General features: G+C 39.6%; 1 protein-coding gene and 1 pseudogene across 1 annotated transcript in view; both read right to left on the reverse strand.

Moving 5' to 3' along the window:
- The window catches only part of LOC149185972 (protein HEAT STRESS TOLERANT DWD 1-like), an 83,278-nt gene that overhangs the window by 45,501 nt on the left and 10,529 nt on the right, over positions 1 to 27,248 (reverse strand). The window lies entirely within an intron of this gene.
- Positions 1,877 to 27,185, reverse strand: LOC149185973 (sucrose nonfermenting 4-like protein; annotated as a pseudogene).

The raw sequence follows: 27,248 nt of genomic DNA on the forward strand, positions 1-27,248 counted from the left end.
TGATAATTGGATCCCACTTTGGTTGTCGTAGAGGATCACGGTGGTATCCAGCACATGTCCAAACAGCTCACTGAACAGCATCCTCAACCAAACAACTTCACAAAAGGCCATACTAGCAGCTATGTATTCGGCCTCGGTGGTGCTCAAGGCAACCGATTTCTACTTCCTGCTCATCCAAGATATCGAAGCAAAACCCAAAGAAAAACAGCAACCAGAAGTGCTCTTGCGATCCACCACACTGCCAGCCCAATCAGCATTAAAATAACCATGCAACCTCACATATTCGGCAGTGTAGCTCAGTCCATGAGTGATTGTGCCCCGAAAATATCTCAGAAGATTCTTGGCACCAATCCAATATATATGTTGGGACTCAACCATATATTGGCTCAATGTGTAAACCACAAAATATATGTCCGGACAAGAGTTCACCAAGAACATCAGTGCTCCTATGAGTTGACGATACTCAGAAGCATTTCCCAATTCAGGTCCAGCAGCACTACCACATAACTTCTTAAATTTAAGTTCCATTGAAGTAGTCACGGGCTTGCAATCCACCATCCCAAATCTTTCCAATATCTTCACAACATATTTTCCTTGAGAAAAAAAATTTGCCTGGCTTTTGCTAAACCTCCAAACCTAGGAAATAGTGCCTTAGAGTAACAGACTTCAGAAGTAAAGATGGTCCTCAACATATATATATATATATATAGCACTTAGATGTGCTCTTTTTATTTGAAAGATCAGCAGCATCCTTTAGATAATCATAATGTGCAGCTTATCAATATATGCAGCTTGACCATAAATCAACTTAGAGTCTTCGAATCAAGGTATACCCCAATGTCCCCGTGCGTAGTCTACAACAACTGCAGCATTTTACCAACCTATGATGCTTAGAAACAAAGCTAGATCTTACATCTTAAAATTACCTCTTTTATTTGAAAATGAGAGGATCCTTATCTGATGGACAGGCATCATTGAAACATTACAGCTCCCTCTGAATCCTTGCTTTAAGAGATCATCAAGCCTTTGTCAATCTGCACTTCATCATTAAGATGAGACTTTATCATTCTTTGATGTCATAACTGCAATCTTCTTCCTTACAGAAAGGAGTGCCACTATACTTTTGATTTGAGGGTAGTGATGATAAAGCAGGTGTTGATACACATTCAATTCTGCAAGGTAAACATTCTTACTGCCATGCAAACTTTGATGTAACTATGGATGTTACAAACATTACTACTAGAGCCTCTTATTTCAAATTTGAATATTGAAATCCCTACTTAAGATGACATCTTGATTTGTCTACAAGAGTTGAACACTTCACAACAAGTCATAAACTCTAGCTAGTTGATTTGTTGTTTCTTGCATACCTCGACAAATGATCATCATGAGATGATGCCAGGACCCACTGTAGCTACTTTAAAGGATGAGGAATCCACGATTTACCTGTCTTGTTCACAACTTCGATTGTGAACAAGACTATAATACTGTCATCGACATACAGGGTTTGCATAATGTTGAACAGACCATAAGAGATGTTCAGCTGCTATTCATAGAGTATTGCCTCACATAGCAGTCCTGGAGTCATAAATAATAGTGATGTTTAAAGTTTCCGATCTTCAAACTTTCAGGAGGATTATTTTTATTGACATAATCTCAGCTCCACCACTTCAGGTTTCTTCTTAAAGGTGAAAGTGGTTTGATTCTGTTAAAGAATCAAATGCTTCCTCCGCTTGATGACTGTTGCTATACTTTAAAAAAGGTTTACAGGAGATTGCAATGGGATTTCCGTAAATTAAAAAAAAAACACTTCACGGATTGGCTCAACTGATATAAGAAATTTAAGTTGAGTATGTCTCTATCAGCATTCTCTTTTCTACAGTGCCATATCCATATGCCCATTCCAATGTTGTTCTACCATACCACTGATATTCTTGTACTGGGGCATAAGCTCTATCGCTGCAATGTCACTTCTAGAATATATATATCCAGTAGTGAACCATTGTCATTAACTATTGGGATTGCACTAACATGAGTTTCAAGAGAGAGCAGAACTAAGGGATTCAATTGATCGAAGCATGCCAAAGGGCGATCACCTCCATTCCCTATTTCTGGTATCCATGTACCTATGGTCAACACATAAATGGGTTGTTGCAGCAGTGCCATAGTACTAGCAGCATGTCTGAAATGTCTGCATATACATTTTAGTATTTCAAAAAGAGATGTAAGGTGTAATAGTTGTGGACATGAGCCATCTTGTGTTGGAGAATAGGTACCGTAGCAACCTTATTTTGCAAAATTATGTGTCTCACATCCTTCAGAGAATCATAAGGACTTACATAAGAGATCTCTGAAATGGTGGCATAGACTGATCAGATTGTGGTTTCTTAATAAACATCTTTTGATCTTTCCAAGCAGCAATGGTATATAACTCAAGCTCTTCCTCTGAGAGAATTGCTCCATAATTTCCAAGCGCTCTTAGGATTGAGATAAGTCTGCAGTACTGAGCATACCTACAAACTCTCCCTTGCTGAAATCCCATAAAGGAGCCACAGAAATACCCTATTGATAAAGTGCATGGAATGCTTGCTTCATAGGCAAACTAATATCCAGAGCTACTACCTTTCCTGACTCGGGAAGCAAATCATAAGCAGTGCATGTAGATAAAATATCTGCAATTTGGCGTCGAAAAACTTCTATCTCAGCACCTGATATCCTTTTGGGCTGGCTCCACCTTCTGAAAGACATTAGGATCTACATCCATGCAGGATCTTGATATCAATAGCTCTGGACTTGCAGCTGTAGGTAAAAGTTCTAGCCCAGTAACAAACAAAACATTGTTGGCAGTCCCAAAGGTAGGTGCAAAACCATACAGGGTGCTAAACAGTGACAAAATTATCTCCGAAATGTAAGCTATAGAACCGTGCCAACTGTGCAAAATCATCTATAGGGAGAACGAGTCAATCTGAATCAAATCATGTACAAAAGGACCGAATCAGTGTTACTTGGGAGCGGGAGCGGGAGCGGGGAGCGGGAGCGGAAGCGGGAGCGGGAGCGACCATTTTCAGAAGCTCCCGGTTTGGGAGCGAATCCCGGAGCGATTTTTTAAAAATATATATATTTTTTATATTTTTTAATTTTTGATACATATATGTCAACAAAAACATGTAGAATGATGAAATAGACATAAAAAACATAAAAAAACATAAATTGATCATTGAACCATATCACATCAATCATCTAGAAATTATAATCGTCATCAACCTTAGTAAAATAATAAATTAAAATAACATTCAATTCAATAACATTTATCATCATTGATCACCAAAGTAACAAGTTGTACTTGTAAGCCAAGTTTAACCATTACAAGAAGTAATATCGAAGATATTTCTAAGTCCTAACTTCTAACTGTTAACATGATATGAAATGTTAAAAATTTATAAAATGAAACATGAATAATGAGATGAAATGAAACAACTTTAGTCTTTCACAAAGCATCATATTCATAATTCACAATCATTACCAATGAGTTATAATTGCCAAGGCCCAACTTCAAACTTCAAATTTTCATTGTCACAGTGATATAATGTTTACAAAAAATATCATAATGTCATAATGATATGAAAGAGTCAAGAGTCAAGAGTCAAGGACTCAAAACTCAACACTGAACAGTTATGAAAACTAAAGTGACAAGTCTAATAGAAACTAAAAAAGACAAGTAAAGTGTAAATCTACAAGTGGCCCTTGCCACGAGAGTCTCCAGGAGTATAAGTAGGTCTTGGCGGTCTTCTAGGAGTCTCCCTCCCAGACCGACGACCAGAACTCGAGCCTCCACGCGAGGGTGTCGATGGAGGTGGCGACAGCAATGGAACAAGACTCGGGCCCCGAGAACTGCTACTGGATGGTGGAGGTGGAGGTGGCATGGCTGCTGCAGCTGCTTCAGCTTCATCCCGTACAAGCTCATCTTCTAGTTCTTCCATATGTACAATGCCATCCTCTAAATTGTCGTCCTCAGGGTGACTGTCCCAAATTTTATATGTGGGATCTTCATTGGCCCGATCACAGTAATGGCTCAACAACCTCAAATTGTAGTGCACATAAACCAAGCTTTCTGCTCGGTTTTCGTTGAGCCTGTTTCTTTTCACATTATGTATATAACTGTAGGTGCTCCAACACCTCTCTGCAGAAGAAGAATTTACAACCTGTGCAAGAACTTTCAATGCCAATTTTCGCAAAAGTCCGTCGCCGCCATATGTTTCCCACCATGTGAGAGAATCAAATTTATCTTTGTCGTCCATTGCATGGAAGTTACCATACAAACCACTGCCAGTGAAGTATCTGCCTATTTCAAGGCGCACAGCTGCACATTCCTCCCTGTCAGGCACCAACTTTTCTAATGCATCCAGATATCCTTTAGTTACCTCTCGATCTAAATGGGGTTTGGTCCTAACACCACCCCCTGCTGCAGGTTTGCCCAACCAAGAATCTGAGTAGTATTTTGGCGTAAGGATATACGCCAAGCAATGTAGTGGAAGGTTAAGCTTTTTCCACCGTTCACACACACAATCGTGAATCAGATTGTACAAGTCGGGATCTCTGTTATTAACAATGTCTTTTATTTCCCCCAACATGGTATCCATTTGCTCATACACCTCGCCAATCACCGGTTTGTCTGTATCTGCAAACCGAATCATGTTATAAATTGGCTTGGTGAAATCCAATACCTGTCTCACAGCTGTCCAAAACTGCCCATCAAGAGCGGCCTCCTCCACCGTATCAAAACCTGCAATGTCAGCTACATTTGTAGCCCTTTCCTTTAACACCTGCCAATTTGGACTTGATACCATGCTAGCTAAACCCTCTCTTACCTTCAAAAGGCGCCTGAAGGTGAGGTAATAGCTACCAAATCTAGTCCTCGCAATCTTCAGCAACTCCAATCTCGAGTGACTGCGGAAAAGGCCATGGGTATTGCTATGATTTGTAATAAATTTTATCATTTTTTTTCCTCTCTTGTACAAATCCCCAATCCATTGGTATTGTTCATTTTTGTTTTTGACAATATCATGCAACAGAAGGTTCAATGTGTGAACCAAACATCCAGACCAAAATATGTTCGGGTATCTATCCTCAATAATTGCTCCCGCTGCCTTACAATTAGGAGCATTATCAGTGATGACTTGGATGACATTGTATGGGCCAATACGCTCAATTGTTTCAAGCAATGCTTCTGCAATGTTGATAGCGGTCTTGAACTTGTCTGAGTAATCATGTGCAGCTAGAAAAATGGGACCACTTCGGGACACAGCAAGAACACTTATCAATGGCTTGCCTTTTACATTTGTCCATCCATCAGATACAATGGACACCCCATTGTCAGTCCAAGAACTTGTCATTTTATTCAAAGAATGTGATATTTTTGCTTTTTCATGATCAAGGCCAACTGTTCTTGCCTTGTCATACCCAGGGCTCTTGTATCCTTTAGGGGCATCATTTATGGCAGAAACCATTTCGTGCCAATAAGGTGAGCGTAGAACATTGAATGGTATCCCATTTGCATAGAGGAACCTGTAAATTTTTGAATCCACATCATTCCTACACCCCTCATCAAGGAAATCTGATATGCTTCTACGGCGTAAAGATGATGACCCTGAGCCTCCATGTCCATATCCACTGCCTTGGGAGGATGCTGAAGGAGTTCTTTGTGAGCTTGGTTCAAAGAAACCCCTTGATCTTTTTGCTTTGTATTGGGCGTCCTCCTCTTCCTTTATGTATTTGGCTCTATCAACTGTTGACACCCCGTTGCAAGTTCTGATTCCTATTTGTTTCTCTCCATCCCATGCCCTTTTCCCGCAAAGGTGTCTTCTCAAACGGGTGTATGAGCCTGTGAAATCAGTGTTGCAATGGGGGCAATGAAATTTAGTGGTTCCACCCCCTCTCCCTGTTTCAGGCCTCTGAACATATTTCCACAATGGAGTTTGGTCTTGTTTAGTTTTTTCACCCTCATGTTCACCCTCCACATCCTCCTCACTGGGGTTTTCACCTATTTGACTTCCTCCGGCTTCTTCATCCACCTCTTCAGGGTCAGGCCCCCTCCGTTTCCTACTCTCCACCACCATAATAACCAGAAAGGGGACCAGGAAGAGGAAAATGCCAATAAAAATGCTCAGGTCCATCGTGTTTGATGTTTGTAGGGTTTGAGTCTTGAATCTGCAAATTAATTTAGTTTATTGGGATTAATTCATTTAATTTATTAATTTAATTTAAATTAATGATCTTTAAACTCAAACAGGTAAATGAAACTAACCAAATTAACTACCTAACCAGCTAAACTAACTAAATGATTAAGTTACATACCTCTGCAAGCTTGCTCCTCGCTCCTTGGCACTTGCTCCTCGCTCCTCAGCTCTGGCTCCTTGCTCCTCAGCTCTTGCTCCAGCTCTCAATCTCTTGCTCAAGCTCTCAATCACTTGCTCAACAAAGTTGTAATGACAAGTTTTTGGCCCATTGGGCTTATAAAACAAAAAAAATTAGCTAAATTTTTTTAATTTTTCGGGTCCGGCGGAATTTTTTTCCGCCGAACCGCTCCCGGCCGGTTAAAAATCGCTCCCGGAGCGTTTTTTAATGCCCGGGAGCGATTAGGGAGCGATCGCTCCCCTATCGCTCCCGGGCATTAAAAAACGCTCCGGGAGCTCGGGAGCGATCGCTCCCTGAAACGCTCCCTATCAGAGCAGGGAGCGTAAATTTTTTTAAGGGAGCGCGCTCCCGAAAATCGCTCCCGTCCGGGAGCGATTTTGGGAGCGCGCTCCCGACCCGCTCCCGAGCCGCTCCCGCCCGGAGCGCGCTTCGGGAGCGGGTTCGAAGGGGGGGGGGGCGCTCCCCCGCAACACTGGACCGAATTATATGAGATTAGGTGATACCTTTTGATTGTGTCAATTGAGGGATGACATATAAAACATGGTTCCATGAAGTGCGAGAATCTCAAAAAAAAAAAAACATCTCCTGCGCTATCCCTTATGGCCTCATTCCAGTTACATGCCTGATGATGCGGTCCTCCAAAACAGGTACTTGAATCCTTCAAACAAGGTACCACAGTAGATTCTGATTTTCAAAGCAAAATGTTCTACCACAAACAAATGCACAGAAGAGTCAAATTCGGCTAGAAATGAAGAGACTTGGTCCTCCTAAATAAGCACAGAGTTGCTTAAGCAAACTAGTGACTGTCCTGAATTCTTATGCTGGAGGTTTGAAGATGGGTAGAAGACTCGGGTGAAGGACAAGAAATTGTGTTAGATTTAGCACCCTGCAATAAGACCGAACTTTCATGTGACCAAAATAAATAAACAACACTATTCCTCTGTTGATGCTTGCGTTACAGCTCCTCAGGGTTACCTGTAGGTCTCAATAAAGATCTCAGCTTTGAAAGATAGTTCTCCTTCTTAGAAAAGGGATTCTTGTCTTGGTATTGTTATAGCTGAACACTTCAGACTTGCAAAGAGAGGAGAACATGTAGATTTGTTCACAGATTTCCCTTAGTGATTGCTTTCTCTTCCTTGAGCTTGTCCTCACCTGAGCTCTGATACCATGTTAATTTTAGGCAACAATGGTATGTTCTATGCTTTAGAGCAATTTTACTTCAATTTCTTTATTATCCCAATATCAATATTCAGATTAGCAATCACATCAACATGATAGTAAAATGCAGATAGAACATAATCATAAATAGTAGAAAACAAGCCAAGACAAGAGGACACAAGATGTGGCACCAGCCATGGACAAACCCCAATGTGGGGAAACCCTTGATCAAATCTTCTTTTAACCTTCAATAGTTCAGCAGAGAGAGATAATACAATTTACAAATCTGATCATTTATAACAGCAGCAAAAGAGCCCTACCAGAAAAATCAACGCTGGTCAACAGGGCAAATTTGACCCTCAGCGAATCGGTCAACTTCAGTAAACTTCAGCCTCCAAACAGCAACATGAATCAGCCCTCAAAATAGCCCAAAAACAGGCCAGTTAAAGTCTGGTCAAACAGTCCACATGCGGTCAGCCCTAGCTGCAGTCAACGCTGGTCAAACTGTCCAGAAATTCGGTCTCTTGAAATTTCGACCTCCTGAAATTTCGCTCTCCTGAAATTCCGGACGTGTGGAGAGAGAAAGGCCCAGAAATCCATACCCAATCAATGAGGAGAGAGAAAAAGAAGTGTGAAGATGAGTGTGTCCAAATGAGGCTCAATCACCTTCTATTTATATGCAACGTTGAGGATGAATAGACGTGACTGTTGGGCTTATGAGCCTACATAAGTTTGTTGGGCTTATGAGCCTACATAAGTTTGTTGGCCGACCTTAACAATTTGTCCATTATCAAAATTCATAACTTCATTTGTACATGTCGGAATCGGATGATCTTTAGATCAATCCTACACCTCTCGGAGAGAGGAATCCAAGAAAAATATCAGTTGTCATAAATAAGATGACCCATGTGGAGTTTGGCCCTAGTTGCCAATTTTAATAGAAGCTCTAGAAGATCTGTAACCATCTTCCTTAATGTTAGCACAACTTTGTAATGCAAGTGAGCAAATCTTTGATGCCATAACTCACATAAATTGATATTGTCATGTACCAATGCTTGGGTCAGACGTCCTATTAGTTTGTATAGTCCTCCTTCTCGAACACTGATCACTTATGTTGGGTCTAAGCTCGAGCCCTTAGGGCATACAAGAACCTAGCCATTTACAAATGCAACTCTATAACCTCTATCCTCCAACGTTGAGATAGAGTGTAGGTTCTTCTTCAATCCTGGTACAAACAAAACATCTCTCATGTGTATAGAATCTCTAGATTCTAGCTGAAATGATGTTGTTCTAACTCCTTTCTCTACATATTCGGCTTTATCTCCAAGTTCCACCTACAATGTCGAAACCCCCTTTTTGACCACTACGTGTCAACGCCCCATAGCAGTACACCCATTTTTCGCAAAAGAGATAGCGCCTGATCGATGTGTTTGTGTCGTTCAGCTATCATCATCACCCTAACCAAGATGTTATAAAGTAAACCCATTCTGCATGTATATGATGTAAATAATCTCGGCAGATCTGTGTCGTATATGTAGTTGCCTAGGTAAACCTACTTTTCTGGTGATGATCTACATTCCGAGAGGTTTTTTGTCTCACCAATCCATTCTCGGATGGTCGGCAGAGTTTTCCTTCAGTCTTACCCCAAAGCCGGAATGGATTTTGTCACTGGGATCTTAGGCGAGTCCTAGTGTTCTAGATCGAGTCTATGTAAAAGTGATTTGGGAATCCTAACTATTTGGTTAAATTATTTTATTACAAATTACTTGGTCTGTTGGATTATATTTGTATCGCAGAAATGGGTAGTCTGTGAGGGTCTTTTACAAATGGGTTTTCCCCTTGAGATGTAAAAAATATGAAAATCATGATGTAAAGTGTCTTTAGGGTTGGAAAAATAATTTATCCCCTCATACGTTAATTAATTAAATTTTCTGGCCAAAAATTAATTAAAATCCTAAGCCAGAAATTTAATTAATTCTAAGTCCTACATAAATTTAAATTCTCCAAAGGCAAAATTCGTAGGTCCTTAAAAATCAAAATTTAAAAGGTCCCGGGACTAAGATAAATTAATTATTTTGATAAATTTTAAGCCTTTGAGATTAAAAGAAATTTTAATCCTCATCAACGGCGAGATTGCTTTGATGAAGATCGCTCGAACTAGCCGTTGGAGGATTTATCTTTAAATAGGAAGTCATTCGTCAGTCAATTCATCTGACCTTTGAGTCGTGTGCTAAGCGAAAAGCTCTTGTGTAATTTTTATTCAGATAATAAAGAAAGACTTTGGGGTTAATCTTCGTCGGTGTTACTCTTCATGGAAATACTGTAAGATGTGTCGTTTTTCATGCGTAAATTTCTTTTAGCCATTGATGATAGCTTTTGAAGAGTGATTTGAGTACAAGTATCTTGCTCAGTCGTTGGGGTTTAAGTGATAATTTAAATTTTGAATGTAATAGTAGGTATCTTTATTTATCTGAATTTTATTATCATTTTCTCGCTCTATTTTGATGGTTGAATTGAGTTTTGCAGGAAAGTCTTGATTTTTAGATCATCGGGCGTTCAGGGAAGTTTTCAGTTGGACCAACCAACTCCCGATCCGTGTTTTCTGAAGAGCCCAGCTTAATTTGATCCCGGGCTTATCATAAGATTTTTATTGGTGATGCATGAAGGGCTTCGAGCTAAGCACCTCCTTTAAAATCTAAAAAAAATATTTTTTATGTGGGAAATTGATAGATCTGGTTGTTGAGAGCCTTAGATTATCAAATCTAGGAGCGGAGTTGGACTCATACTCCTCAGATCTGATAGATCTACCATTCTTGTACATAGATCTGTAAATTATTTTTGGTTTTTTGACTTGGGTTTTTCTGGGTTTTAGTTTTATCATTGTATATATCGTTTGGGTGTTTCTTGTTGTCTTGCAGCAACAAATCTGAGAAAGAAACCCGCGTAGAGTCCAGATCTAAGCCCTGGAGGGTAAGATCTAGATCTCTGGGGTTTTATTTGTATAATTTTGCAGTGATATTATTCAAAAGATTTTGCAGTCCAAAGTTTTCAAAAGGTTTTAAATCTGGAAAATATTACAAGGGTTTCAAATAAATCTGAAGCAGAAGGATTTAACATTTTAAAGAAGATTTCCGAAAAGTTTTCAAAGGGTTTCTGGGCTACCATTTTGTTAATTGGTTTGTTGCCTGGGTTTTTGGGTTCACTGTGCAATTTCGAAAAAAAAATAAAACCCTTGCTACCATATATCAGAGCTACGTTTTCCTCCTTCAAACCGTCACTGCTAAACCTGTGTCTTAGCCTCAAACACGTCCCTCTTCTACTTGTAGCCCTCGATTCTCCCTCATTCCGACTACCTATCCCCACGCAGCTCCATCTACGTCAAAAATCTCTCCCATCATTGCCTTTTCCGCCATTCATTAACCCGTCAAGCAAAACCTTGGCCTTCACTCCCTAACCCTCTAACCTCCGTCACTCCCTGTGTGTCCCTTCCCATTGCTCCGTCAAGCTGCCCTCACAGCCGCACACCTGCATACGCAACAAGAAAACATTCGATGTATGCATTTTTATGTATTAGGTTAGGCTAGGTCATGTTTTTTTTAGTTTAGTTAGTCCATTTGTATTTCATTTGTATATTCGTAGGAGTTAGGGTTTGTTAAACACACACATGGCAGAAAGAGTATGAAAGATAAAACATGAGAGCACATTTTTTATTAACAAATGATATACATTTATAGTACATAGTTTGACCGTTGGATTCCACATTCCAAGGTCTCTTGGACTTCCTTAGTCTATTTCGCTTCCACACTAACCCATAGAGGATTAGGTGTCCAACATTCCCCCCACTTAATCCGAAGAGTTATGTATGAGTCCAAGAAGAGAGCTGTAAAATAAAATGTGAAAAAATGCATGGCAGCACTAGGCTAAATGTGCTCTTTGAAATGTTGGTATAAAGGGCGATGGTTTAAGGATGACCACCAACACTGGAACGCTTAGTGCAGTTCCCGGAACTCTTCCAATTCTGGCATGAAGCTCAAGTCTTCTGCTAGAGGAAGTGTTCCTGATGTTTTGAAGAGGGAAACCTTCAACCATGAAAGGGAGGTCTCACCCCACATAAAAGGGAGAATCTCAACCTGAAAAGGGAGGTCTCAACCTATGATTGTTTAAGGATGACCAACAACTCTGGAATGCTTAATGCAATTCCTGGAACTCTTCCGAAACTGGCAAGAAGCTGAAGTCTTTTGCTAGAGGAAGTGTCCCCAATTCTATTCCTGGAATTCTTCCGAAACTGGCAAGAAGCTGAAGTCTTCTACTAGAGGAAGTGTCCCAGATTCTTTGAAGAGGCATTACCAACTAAAGGCATGCTCAAGGGCATCTTTGTCTCTGGCTACAACTCTGAAACTGGTGTGGCAGGTTGTGGCTCAGGCTCGCTTGATGTGGCTTTGAAGCTTGTAGATGACCAACATTTCCCCCCCTATCAAATACAAGGTGAGATGATGGAGAAAACTTAACTGCAAGACTGTTCAATACTCTTGAACAAGTTCTGACATGTGATTGAAATATCTTCTTGGCTGTTGATGCCCATTGCTAAGAAGCGATCCATCCAAGATGAATCTTTGTTCTTACAGGAGGTTTGCTTTTGAAGCATCTGTTTGAAGAATGACTGGTTTTATGACAGTGCTTACATGGATGAAAATCAAAACAATGATCTTTCAGATGGCCAACTCGGTCGCAGTGTTGGCATTTCACAATCTGTTGTTGTTGCTATGGAAGAGGAGCAGAATCTGAAACAACTGGAGGTGCACTGTCATGAAGGAATCCAGCACTTTGAAACTGAATTGGTTTGGAGTAGTCTAGAATATGAAAGGACACATCCTTGTCATATCCAAGACCAGTTCTGTGCTTGTTGTGGACAAGTTGTTCCCAAGGTCTGATGATGGGCTTGGGAAGTGCAAACTGAACTTCTGCATCTGCATGTACAACTAATGCTTTATGGGAGTCTGTTTCAATATTTTGAACAGAAACAGGTTCAAAATGATGACTCCTTTGTATAATTCTTCTTGCTGTAGCCGAGATTCGAGCTGCAAAAAATCAATTTTCTCTTGTGCATTTTGTAGACAGACCTGAATGTCTATGAGAGAAACTTTGCTGGCTTTTAATGTATCATGAGTAGTAGACAATATCAAAGTTTTGAGGAACTCTAATACTTCATTAATTCTGACCATTTTTTTTTCAATATCAGAATTACACCATAAAAAACTGATCACAACTACTACTCAATTCAAAAAAGTAATACCCACTCACAATACACAGCAATATCCTTTATAAATGTGCAGCAAATGATCAGTGTGCAACCAGCAAGCACCAATTACAATCCATTACATAAAAATAAGAGTTTACTCATGACCAGCACTATGTTCTGACAATACAACTGACTAAACTTTCCTCCACAAAAGACTACTTTTAATTGTCAAAACAATCATTGCCTTTATACAGCCCACCAAACTCTTATGCAGCAGTCGAAGTAACAAGGAATCAATGCATATATATGTAGATTGTGTTTGTATCCCTTCGACCTCCAAATCTACAGGTTGCTTGTATTTCGCATGACACACAAGCGCCACAAAATTATGTTAATTGAAAATACTGCAAGTATACAAACTTTAAGCCTTCTGCAATGTCTTGAAGCATACCAGGAAGCAGCTTAAGTATTCATTCAACACTATAATTCTTTCTTTCCCAAAATTTGCAAGGAGCCAACAAACTAGACAATGCAGATTGGTTCTTATTGAAAACTTTTATATCTCAACACCTGCTGCAAACAAAAATGCCAAAATACCAATATGTGTTCCTACTGGAAAATCCTTTTATTTGCTGACTTCACTCTTTGAATGGCATAAATTTGTTCAAACTCAGAACCGCTCCTACAACTGTGACTCTTCTACTGACATAAATTTGTCTTCAATGCACATATAAAATTTATTGAAACCAAATCACATATTTAACTCCAAAGTATAGCCAGCGCACATATAGTCATATAATCTCAACTGATCCAATGTATGCCATCTTATGAATCAACAACATATATGTAATTAAAGGCATATATGTTCACCACATTCAATTCAATATATATCTCGTTGAGAACACACATAACCAATTCAACGCTTTGAATTGACCAGTGTCAACAAACAACGCATAAATATATAGTTTCAGAGAACGCCCAGGTCCCGCAACAGACACACAAAGAATGAGACAATACGATGTATATGGACAGTGTTATACTTATGGACAGTGTTCAACAGTGTATATAACTGGACAGTTAATGTATATAACCTAGAGCAGCCTTCTTTGCAGCTGGCTTCTTTGCTGGGGCAGCTGGTTTAGTAGCCTCTTGTATGCTCTTCACAACCAATAAATCACTTCATAATATCGGTCCCTTAGTGAGGTAGGTTCAGCTTCACACTCAGAATTTGATATGGCTCTCAACAGTGATAGAATCTTGTCCCTTCAGCCAGAAACTCGACTCAGAACTAAGGTGATTCTTCCCATGATAAGGGTAATGTGGTTTGTCCTTTGTTCTCAGAGAACCACGTCTAGACTGTAGCAAATAACTGCACTGATACAAGAGGGAGATTAGATTTCCTTTAATGGAGAACTTGTGCCATTAGTAACCAGAACTCGGCCTTGTCTCTTTTCCCAAAATACGACCTCTATTCTCAAGATTCGACCAGCAGAATAAGAAGGGAACTCGTTCTCTTTCCAGCTGTGGCTGTGGCTCAGTTGTGGCTTGAGTCTTCTACCTTATAAGTCTGCGGAAAAGCCCTGCGAGTCAACAATGTCAAAATATATGTTGAAAGGACGACCTCTCGTCTAAAGTCTCTAAAAATTAGGTTGCGAGGATAACGTCTTGCAGTTTACTGCCATCATTTTATTTTGTATCAAGTCACATCAGGCTTCAATCAGGTTTTCGTATTAAAACGACTACTATGGGGGAGATAGATCTCCAAAATTAGGAAGCCCAAACATCATTCACGGATCTGGCTCGGCTGACAGCATTAAAGTTCATTTAGTCCTCAGTTCCCATCGCATGATTCTTCCTCTTTACTATGGAGAATGTTGTATTCCAACTTGTGAATACTATTAAACTCAACTGGAAATCCCTTGCATACACAGGCTTCTACATGATTGTAATACACAAGACCCCATGCACAGAGAACTGATTCGAACTTAACCGATAAATTATACACACAAATTCCGCAAATGGATCTCAACACTGCTGATCCAAAGCGCTATCGCACCTGAGCTTGTATAGTTCTGCGAACTCCGCTGGCTTCACCCAGCTCGTCATCCTTTTGGCAAGGCATTAGCAATGTCTGTTGGACGAAGTAGTTAAAGGACGTAAGTTCCGAACTGATAGAATTTTGCAACACTGGCATGCTTTGAATGGAACAATGCCGGAGCCTACCAGGCTGGAGTATGGCTCTTAACAACAGAGGCAACGCGGTAATACCTGGAGTGTTATATTAGAGCAGATTCATATGCCAAGGGCCAAGGTATCAGAAGACTGTGTATGGAGAAGGGCCGTGGAGGAGGACCATGGATGGAGTAGTGAGTAACGCAGTGTGGAGGTCCGAGTCGCGACGTGTCAAGCGAGGAGTTGAATGAGCTGCCAAAGTCAGTTGGTCAGCTTCTGGGTTTTATGATTTGGTCCGCGAAGATCACCGAGGGCACTGCCAAGAATTCTCAGCCAGAGCCCAACTCGCAGAGTATGGAAACAGACGGGGGCGTGCCATGCAAAGGCTGGGTTGCAACTCACCTACTGTTGCAGTGCAAATATGGTCGAAACGCAGCCATAAACAGGATCCGAGAGCCTCGCCTGAGCCTCGTAACAGATGGTAACCACAGCCTCATGTACGATTACTCTGACCCATGTCAGATTGAATGCGAGACGTTACAAAATTGGCAAAAAAATGCAGGACAAACTTCTGAAGAAATGGCAGAAGGGAGTTACAAAATGGAGCTGGAAGCCAAAAATGGCGTTGGAGAAATGACAGAGGTTGCAGCTAGAATTTAGCTGAGAAAATATTCATGAAATGCATAACTGATAGCAGAAATGACCTGCACATAAAGGCCATAAAACAAATGGCTCAATATCAGCAGGGCAGGATATCACCCGCTCTGATACCATGTTAAACACACACATGGCAGAAAGAGTATGAAAGATAAAACATGAGAGTACAATTTTTATTAACAAATGATATACATTTATAGTACATGGTTTGACTGTTGGGTTCCACATCCCAAGGTCTCTTGGACTTCCTTAGTCTATTCCGCTTCCACACTAACCCATAGAGAATTAGGTGTCCAACAGGGTTAATTCTTTTTTCATTCAATGATTTTGTTTTTTCGATTTTTTTATTAATGATTTGATTTATTTTTGTTTTACCTTCTCCTTCTTTTTTTAACTTTTGATTTTTGGTTTTGATTTTATTTATTTTCATTAAGAAAAAAAAAAAAAAAAATCTTAAAACATTAAAAAAATCTAAAAAAATAAAAATCTAAAATTTAAAAAAATAAAATAAAATAAATAAATAATATAAAAATAAAAATAAAAAACATTTAAAAATCTAAAAAGAATTAAGCATTGGTGGTTAAGGAATTAAATTAAAAAAAGGATTTGCGTTTTCACATTAAAAAATTTAATGTGGCCTATGGCCCATTAAAATTTCAATTTATTAATCCTTTTGATTTACTTTGTCATATTAAGAAATTTAATTTCTTCATTTACCACGTTAAATTAATTTCCCAAGGAACAATTGAATTGATTACATAAATTTCCTTGGTGTCATTTTGTGGTAATATTTCTCTATTGTCAAGTGCAATTAATGTTTCAAAAAAGTATATTATCGATAGGATAAAGTTAATTAAATCTAGATTTGGGTCATTAATGAAAATCATTTTAAATCTGGAATCTCTTGCATATTGTAGTTTTGGACGTTTACATTGATCATTCATGATTGTCACTATTCGTCACATATTGGAAAATTGTTTTGGATAACTTGTTTTTACTTAATCTACATTTAATTGAATATTGAGGCACTAGTCTATAATCATTTCTATCATGTGGTTGTGTCTTGTGCTTAACCTATTCATCTCAGTTGGCCAAGATTACTTCTAATTTCATCAAGGTTATCCATCTTCAGGTCTCCTAGAACCTGTGATCCACAGGCTATTCTCATTCATTCACCTTAGGGACTACCCCCCTTGACTTGCCTAGGAGAAAGTCTAAACGGAGTAAGGATTAGAATGACAGCCCTTACTCTGAGCGTTGTCACGGTGCCTAGACACTTTGTGCGACAACACCCCTCTGTCAAATCTGTGAGAGAATCTCGAAGACCTGTCATGTGCCTGAAAACACCATTCTCCACCAACCAAACATCACTACTACCAATAAAATAGTGCTTGAAAGAGAGAAGACAGAGATATCCCTTCGACTTCTTTTGTAGTGGATGCTCATCATCATCGTCAACATCGGCTGCTAATGCATGTTGCTTTCCCTTCCTTTACTTCTAAGGATATTGGAAGGCATAGTGACCATATGTATGAAAATTGAAGCACCTAATATTTGAAAGATCCTTCTTCCTTTGATCTTGAACTAAAGTTAGTCTTCTACCCGTATCTTTCTTACTAGTATTTCTTCTTCCTTTTCCTTTCCTTCCATGAATTGCAAGAACTTGAGTTTCATCATCGTGAGGTCTCTGCAAGTTATTCTTAGAAAAACAATATGGCCTACTCTTGGACACAATCAGTCCATAGCTTATCAAACTTGGGCAGCTTATCTCAAGCACAATTTCCCTAAACAAACGGATCTCCTGAGGAAGGAAATCTATTGAGAGTCACTATAACAAGCTTTGCATCATCAACGGTATCTCCAATGGCTCTAAGTTCATCTCTCAACTAAGAGACTCTCACAAGACAAGAGACAACTGAATCTGATCTGGTCATCATGACACTATGGAGTTGATGCCTTAAGGTTAGTTCCCTGTTAGTGTTGTTACTCTCGAACAATCCCATCAAAGCATCATACACTTCCTTGGCAATCTTCAACTCAGCAACATGTGGAATCAAGTGATACTTTATAGAATCTATCAAGATTCACTTAGCCTTGGCTTCATTATTCTTATGCTTGCTTTTCTCCTCTACTCCCTTTGGCTCTAGAATAACTTCCTTCACATGATCTTGAATCTCATTTTCTTCCAAGACAAGGAGTATCCTGGTCTTCCAAGATCTGAAATTAGTGGCACCATCCAACCTGTCTTCTACTCTGAGACTTGGCACCATTTTGACAAGAGATCTAAAATCCAATCAAGTTGTTGAATATTGTCTCTTAGGCTGACTTCAATGGTTGATCTTTCAACAAAGCTCTGATACCATGTTGAAATTCTATGGCAAGTGCAGTAGAATACAATTTCCTGCCTAATAATTACTTCTTAATGATTTTTCAAACAGTGTTTCTCATGCCATTGATATCATTGAACAATTACATAGAAAACCTCAATTGTAAATGCAACGGAAACAATAAACATCATAAAAAGACAACCATGCACAGTACACACAAAAATTTTACCCTAGGAAACCAAATTTTGGGAGAAAACTGAACAATCTTTTAAGGAGAAATTGTCTTTCAACAAGGTTTACAAATCAAAAACTTGTCTAGAAATTTGAGCCAACTTTACAAGTCAAATATCAGTCAAACTTCAGCAAGTTAACGCTAGTCAAACCAGCCAAAAATAATCAAAAGTCAATGTTGGTCAAACAATCAACTCGACTTGGTCAACTCTGGCCTTGTGGTCAACAATGTGCAATCAAACTCGCAAGTGCAGCGTTGCGGTCAACAATTTGCAGCTGATAAACTGCAGTCAAATATGCACATGCGGCCTCCAAAAATCAGTCAAACAACTTGGACAACTTGGTCAAAAACAACTCGATTAACCTAGTCAAACTCATCCTTCTCCACACGTGCAGCCAAAACAAGAGAGATAGAAATGATAAAGATGATCTCCAAGAAATTTCTCCTTGGCTAAATTTCTCCTCCACTAGAAGAGATCAATTGAGCTTGCTATGTTGATCATTTGCCTCTCACATGCTCTTCAATTTATATAGAGCTCTAATGTTGAGTGGGCACCCATAGAGGGGCTCTTTGTTGTGTGTGGAGCATGATTGTTCAAAGGTCTTTGTTTCAGCCGGATGTATACCCCAGGAAGTCTTGTACACCACTCCACGCGAGGGGGTGCAGGGGGGACTTGTCCCCCCGCGGGGGTCCAGGGGGGCCGATCCCCCTGGCTGGGGGGTCCGGGCGCCAGCGGTCCCCGGCGGGGGCTCGGGGGCAGCGCCCCCAAAGCTAAAAACAAATGTAAAATTGCCTTGTAAAAGTATAGTAATTTCTAGTCAATGTGGGCCGTTCATTAGGCGGATGATCTGACGGTAGAACTTATGTGTAGTTTAGGGTTTTTTGCCCTAGAAGGCAACCCCTCTCTTTGTATGAGGGTATTGTATTTGAGGCTGTGATATAGATGTGTATTCGGTGAGCGAGAAATAGAGAGGTGAGACTGTGAGAGAAAACAGAGGATATTACAGCGGATTTGCTATAGGTTGTGTCTCTTCATTTTGCTGGATAATAGAAAGGAAGGACTGGCTGTTCCGGGTGGACGCAGCCCAAACTGGGTGAACCACGTATATCTGTGTCTCTCTTGTTTTGTGCATTTTTTGTGTTTATATTTCTGCAATATTTTATGTGTTCCATTGCTCCGTAATATATAATTTTCTAACACTCTTCACCCCCTCACTTATGGAGCCTACATGACAACTCAACATTAGACTAAAATTGCTTACCCCATTGTTGGGTGAAAAACCTCAATCAATAAATAATTCAAACCCACTATATGAAAAATAGATCACTCCATCCCAAAGCACAATGTGAGTACCAAGGGCCATTCACCCCTATAGCCAAATCGGCAAGGCTTCATGTGTGAATGCATCATTCTCCCCTAGTCAAATCAGCATGACCCCATGGGAGGATGTTTGCCCCTAGGCCATTCACCCTTAGCCAAATCAACATGGCCCCATCGGTGAACGTATCATTCCCCCACTAGTCAAATTAGCATGACCCCATGGGAGAATGTATGGCTGATGCTATAAAAAACATCAAACATTAGGTTGCTCCCATAAAACTCCTAACTTCCACAAATACATCAATACTACTAAGGATGACCTCAATCTTTGCAAGATAAATTTTGACTCACCTCCACCAATCATATGCCTGCTGAGTCACATGACACGAGGACACAAGACACAAAGGACACATGTATATGAGTATCTAACACGTGACATGTTGACCCCAAAAATAGCACATGGGGGACATGTTATACCCACACACATACAAATTACAAATGTAGAAATGAAATATAAACTTGAAGATCCAAGATTTTTAGAAGTTGGAATATTTACAAAATATAGATACAACTAGTAACTACATAAATGGTGATCGAACACACAAGAAATTAGAATATGCAATACACATATGTAATAAGATAGACGTTTAGATGTTAGAAACATAAGCTCCAATTTCCTCATTAAGTCATTTGATGTCATCAAACACAAAATGTATTACATGAATAATGAGTCAATGATACTATGCGTAGAAAAGCCAACAACAAATACAAAATAGTGTCAATACTAGAACTATAAATGGAAGAATATCATAGCTTGTCACTATTATTAGTCCTCATCCATATCAAAATCATCAAACTTACCACGGCTACCACCGCTCTCCTCCATCTTCCTCCTCCTCTATTACAAACAAAGTATATATACACAGCGAAGAGATTCAAAATATATATTTATATAAGGATGTACAAAAGATATGAGATATGAGATGTCATGTTACAAATGACCCCTTAAGGTCTCCAATTTAAGATATACATATGTTGGTGTGGATAATGACCCCTTATTAGGATCACCATTAGCACAAGTGACCAGTTCTAGCACTGTTTCATTAAGATCCAAGTTGCCTAACGCCAACTCAACACTACTATCCAAATCCATACCATTAGAAAACACATTTTTTGCACCTTGGTGTAAGAGATGTCAAGACATATCCAGGGCACATGTTTAACACATGTAACATGTCTAACATACAAGATACAAACACAGAGCCCATGTAGCATGTATCATAATACTTAGCATGCCCCAAGTACACTAGGGATTGTGTATCAAACTCACACTTCTTTATGTTTGATAGAAGCTAATGTTTCCTTAATGTCTCTAACACTTGCTTCAAATGTATAACATGCTCCTTCCAAGTAGAACTACAGACCAAAATGTTTTCCAAACATACTATGACAAATGAATCTATGAATGGATGGAACACATCATTCATTAAATGCAAAAAGAAGTTGGTGCATTACTCAAAATCCATTACTAATACAAACCATTTGTACAAACCTTGCTTCATCTTGAATGTGATCTTCCAACTGCCCTCTTTCTTGATCCAATCTTGATGATATCAAAATGGTGTAACACTTGCATGTTGTCGTTGCCTTCTAGGTCCCAAATTTTATATTCTCGAATTCCAAAGCATCAATAGAATCATATAGTAACTATGTAGATCCATTAAGAAGCAAAACGCATTTGATTTGTTAATGTTGCCGAAGTTTTGTGGTTATTCCAAAAGCTTCCACTACAAGTGAAGAATTAGATAGTAGTATGTTAGAGTTAAATATAAAATATGGACCATGTTACCACACCTTATTTTTCCTTGCTTGAGGATGGTTGAGCATAGGGGTCCTCCTTGATGGAACATCTTGGTGTCTTGGTCGCTTTAGTAGCTTGTGTGGTGGATCATATTGCTTTCTACATTCTTTGATGTTTGCATTAGATGGTGAGGATGCTCCTTAAAGTTCACTTGATGATTTTGCTACACCTTTATGATGTTACTCCTTTGCATGGACTCTAGAGGCTTAGTCAAGGTAGTAATGATGTGATCACCCTTGGAGGAGTGCCTTCATTCTATTCGTCTATTCTTCTCCCATGGTTATACTCAACAAGATGGACAACGAAGCCCATGGAGCACTCACCTTTTGAGCATGTTTGGAGCAACCCAAGGGATTTGATCTAAGTCTTCATTGTGACATGTTTGTACAAAAGCGTCCTACCTTTCCTTGTCTATTGTACTTTCATGATAATTATTAAACACCGCAAAAACGTGTTCTCCTTGTGCACTCATCTCCTAGGCTTGCTTTGGAGCAACTATGGGGGTTTGATGAGGAATTTAGTGGTCATGTGTTATTGGACTCTTCTAACAGAGCACCCAAGACTTAAGAGTGTCCATTTTTCTCATATAATAATACCTGACGAAAAACACAACTTCTTTTGGTAAGTGCTCACCCCTTGGCACATTTCCAGCGTCCAAGGGTTTAACGACCACAATGGGACATGGTTAACAAATATTACCATTTAGATAAGAAGGCCCTTGGTTTCTTGTGTCTATTATGCTCCTATGGTCACTATTGATTGAATAAAAGTTAATTTTGGTGAGGGACTTGCTTCATGGTGGAGTTTTGACGTCTTGGTCTAGTATTCAAGGGTTTGAGCTTGATCATGTTTTGGCACTTCTTGGTTGAGGGTGTTTGGGCGTTTGTGTGTCTATTATGGACCTTAGGTCATATTCTACAGAACAAACAATTCATTTGGCGAACACCAACCCACCACCCTACTATGAATTTCTAGCATGGAACACCATTTTTAGGTTATTGAAGAAGTGATTGTGTGGCACCTTTGTTTAAGGGCATTATGTTTAGTGAAGTCTTATGGTCATCTACTATTTGATAGATGCTCCAATTCATGGAACGCTCTTACGATTCATGGTTTTCCAACATTTTATGGTTTGAATGGAGGGTTATATGACATATCATTTAAGGTTGGAGCTTGGACTTAATGACATGGCACATTCCACTTGAGTACTCCACCCTTTTATGCAACTATATCCTAGAGGAGGTCACCTTGCACACTTTTCCATGCCATCTACCACTAGTTATACCTTGGGACCATGCACACATGCCATTTGAAGTGTTGGTTGCATCATTTACTTGAGCACTCTACTTGTTCATACATCCATCTTCTTGAGAAGAGAATATTGCACATATTCCTATGCTACTTGTTGGGATGACTTAGTCTAGAAGGTCCACATGTGTGGATAATCTTGAAAATCTATTGACAATATCCATTGCTACATGATGGAGATCATTCCAATACTTCACACATGTAGACACACTTATAGAAAAGCACATTTGTGAACACTGACAAACTTGGCATTTTGGCAATCTAGACTTGACCCAATTCTCAAGCAGGAAAGGCACAGAACTACTTGCTCCTATTTTTGGAAAATTGATACAACTAACTCCTATTTTATTCATTTTAAACCAAGCTTTTGGAGTTAGTTAGATATGAGCTTCATTGATAATTGTTCCCTGGATTATTATATTGTAATCTCCTAGATGAGATTATGGATCTCAACAAACTCTTTCTATTTTTGGTAAGGACGATTATTTTATGATCATTCATATGAGAACTAATGAATCTAGGAAAACAATTCATTGTTTATTGTATGCGGAGTTAGAGCTCAAACCTATGCAAGGGTTTGCTCTCTCCATTTACAATTTGGATTGGTTCGTTGGGAAACCTTTTCTCATACATTGTTCATCAACCATTTTTCAATCGCAAATCTTCATAGTTGTATCTTTTACTCCCCCCTACATCATCAATCATCATCCTAGGTTTTCTTTGGCTTACACGTAACCAGACTGTTAATTTTAGATAACAATGGTATGTTCTATGCTTGTATCAATTCCTTCAATGTCCTTTTGTTTGCCCAATGACAATTTCCACTTTAATTTCCAATAGCAATCACATTAACCATTAATTCACATTGACAATAATTGTAGATAGAACATGAACAATAAAATGCAAAAGACAAGCCAAGACAAGAGAACACATGAATTTGGCTCAGGCCTGGGAAAAACCATAAGATGGGGAAACCCTTAATCAATCCTTCTTATTATCAAATATCAAATGTTCAACAGAGAGAGAATATCCAATAGAGTACAATGATGAAAGTCAAAGTCAAAGTGACTTGACTTTTGTAAAGTATCCAAACCAATTGCAAATCTGATATGCTTGATGGAGGTCAGCAAATCTGAAAAGTCAATAGCGATCAACTTGTCCTAACCGGTCAACAGTCAACGCTCAACGTAGTAGTCAAACTTGTCCTTTTGAACTCTGTAAACATTAGTCAAACTCGACCTTCCTTGGTGGTCAAACAATAGCAAAAATAGTCAATAAATCACCAGTCAAACCCAGTCAAATCATGTAGTCAACGTACGATCAAAACAACACCGCAAGTCTATGGTCAAACCTGGTTAAACAACACCTTTTGCCTAAGTTTTTGTGCTAGATAATGCGGCCTACTTGGACAAACCTATCCCTAGTCAAGACTCAAAACGCAATCAAATAGCCCCTCAAAGTCTAAAATCAACATTGGTCAAAATCACATCCAGAACAAAAAGTCAACGCAAGTCAAATCAGCACCAAAAGTCACACATGTGAAGAAAGAACAAGCTACCTCAGACTTGTACGACCCAAGCAATGAAGGAGAGAGAAGAATATGTTGTGAGATGAAATGTGTCAAATGAGGATGAAGGTCTCCTTTATGTAAATGTGTTAGAGGGGATCAATTTGTCCAACTTGACCCCAAGCCAACCTTGACCAAATGTGTTCTTGTGGGCTTGACTTCAAAATCATATTTCTCCTTGTCTGATTTTGGTGCTTCCTCTCAAAAAGACAAATTTTGTCCAAACATCATCTTAAGTCAATGAGCTGCCCAAAGTGGAATTTGGCCTTAGTTGTACATTTTAACACTCCCTCTCAACTAGGGAGAATTCTACCTGTCAATATCCATCCATCATCATGCCATCATGTACTATCTTTGCATCTTGTCTCGTCTCTGCTGAAGATTGATATAGATAATAAGAAGGATCGATCGAGAGTGAGTCACAAGACATTACCACTCTTCACTGACAAAAGTTAGTCCACATAACCAGGGGTAGAACCCCAATCGAACTTCATCCTAAGTGATCAAATTGTTGAACATCATGCATCCTAGACATAGGGAGTATGGCAGTACACGATGCGTCCATCTATAGTGTTATGGTCCCTAACCACTTTTCCCAACTCATTGGCCAAATGAGAGGTACTTCCCAAGAGTCCCAGACTGCAAGGGTAGGATGTATGCTGGGGCATCCGCAGGAGAAGGTGAACCACTCATCCTATGCATATATCATCAGCGATACGGGAAGGTGAACCACTCACCCTATGCTCACAAATATCACCATGGGGTATCACAGGGGAACGTGTACCACTCACCCTGTACACAGCGTACTTATAGGGGAAGGTGAACCACTCACCCTATGGTCACACATAGCTACAAGTAGTATCCCAGGCCCCCAGGAGCTCTCAAAGCTCAATGTCCAACTCAAGTAGGACCCTCATGGGAGGGTCCTTCCACAACTCCAAGTCTCTCTCAGAAGGCTAAGGACTTGGCCTTCCCCAGGGGCTTCATGAGGATCTTCGTAACATGTTCATTTGTCATGATGTGTTGGAGCCTTATTGCTCCATGTTGTACCATATCCCGATAAAGTGGTACCTGATATCAATATGCTTAGAGTGGTTGTGGAACACGGGATTCTCTGAAAGGTGAATCCCACTTTGATTATCGTAGTAGATGACGGTGGCATCCAACACATGCTCAAATAACTCACTGAAGCACTTCCTCAACCAAATAGCTTCACAACAGGCCATTCTAGCTTACAATATATTTGGCCTCAACAGTGACTAAAGCAACCGATCTCTGCTTCCTACTCATCCAAGAAATTGAAGCAGATTCCAAAGAGAATCAACATCCTGACATGGTCTTTCTATCCACTACACTACCAACCTAGTCAGCATCAGAAAATCGATGTGGCCTCAAATTCCCGACAATATATCTTAGTCCATAATTAATAGTGCCATTTAGATATCTTAAAAGATTCTTTGCATCAACCCAATGTATATGATGAGGCTCAACCATAAATTGACTCAAAGTATTTACAGCGAAGCATATGTCCGGTCGAGAGTTTACCAAGAACATCAATGCTCCCACAACTTGTTTATATTCAGAAGGATTTGTCAATTCGGGACCAGCAACACTTCTGCATAGCTTCTTGAAATTTAGTTCCATCGGAGTCGACACGGTCTTGCATTCCACCATACCACATCTTTTTAAGAACTTCATAATGTATTTCCATTGACAGAGTAAAATCTCACCTGGCTTTCGCCAGACCTCAAAGCCTAGGAAGTAATGCAATAGTTCTAGGTCCTTCATCTCGAATTCGGAAGTCAAATCCCTCTTGCATTAATAAATGAGAGGGTCTACACCATTTAGAAAGAGATCATCAACATAAAGGACCAAAATAAGTGGCATGTCCTTTTCAACCTTGAAGTAGAGGTTTGATTCAGCATAGCTTCTAATAAATCCCAACTTCGTAAGATAGCTATCAATCCTCTCATACCAAGCCCTAGGGGCTTGCACCCATAGACGGCTTTCTTCAACTGCGTATATGAGACCTTCGATATTGTACTTCAAACCCCTATGGTTGTTCCAAGTAGACTTCCTCCTTAAGTGAGCCATGCAAGAAGGCAGTCTTGACGTCCATTTGATATAGGCTCCATCCTTGATTGGCAGTGAGAGCAATTATGGATTGGATAGTGGTGTATTGAGCCACTGGTGCAAATATTTCATCATAGTCCACTCCCGCCTTTTGAGAGAAACCCTGAGCCATGAACCTTGCCTTGTACTTTTCAGCACTTCCATCAGCTCTATGTTTTATCTTGTAGATCCATTTAGAAGTGACCACAGACTTGTCCTTGGGTTTAGGCACCACTTCCCAGACATCATTCTTCATGACTGACTCATACTCCTCACTCATTGCATCTTTCCATACCTTGTGCTTTACAGCTTCTTCGAACATGCAAGGTTCAGTTTGAATAATAGTATTCATGGCATCCAAGTACCCTTGATACTTGTTGGGCTTCTTACTTTCTCGAAACGTTCCCCTTGGAGTGGAATGTTTTTCAACATCTTCAAGTGTGTCCTTGAGCCATAATGGTCTTTTCCAAAAGGTAGAGGGATCACCAGGAGGTGGATCAAGAGAATCCATCGAGCCATCAACATCAGGCATAGGCTCATCCATCGGAGGTTCTTCTTGTTTTTCAGCGGCAGCATCATCGTCCTTCCTTGAGATGGGGAGAACTCTATTTTTCTTGAGGGCAATGTCTTCATCAAAGGTAACATCTCTACTTACTTCTACATCTCTTTGACTAGGTACATAAATTCTATATGCCTTTGAATTATCACTGTATCTAACGAATATACCTTTCTTCCCAGAAGCTTTCAACTTGCTCCTTTTCTCTTTTAGGAACATGAAAGTATACAAAACAGCCAAAGATTCTAAAATGAGAAACATCAGGTTTCTTACCAGTGAAGACTTCCTCAGGTGTCTTGAAATCTGAGGCTTGATGAGGGGTTC

This window comes from Pinus tabuliformis, chromosome 3_1 (genome assembly GCF_031772625.1).
Source record: "Pinus tabuliformis cultivar Carrire ecotype Pingquan chromosome 3_1, CPIR1, whole genome shotgun sequence".
Classification (NCBI taxonomy): Eukaryota; Viridiplantae; Streptophyta; class Pinopsida; order Pinales; family Pinaceae; genus Pinus; species Pinus tabuliformis.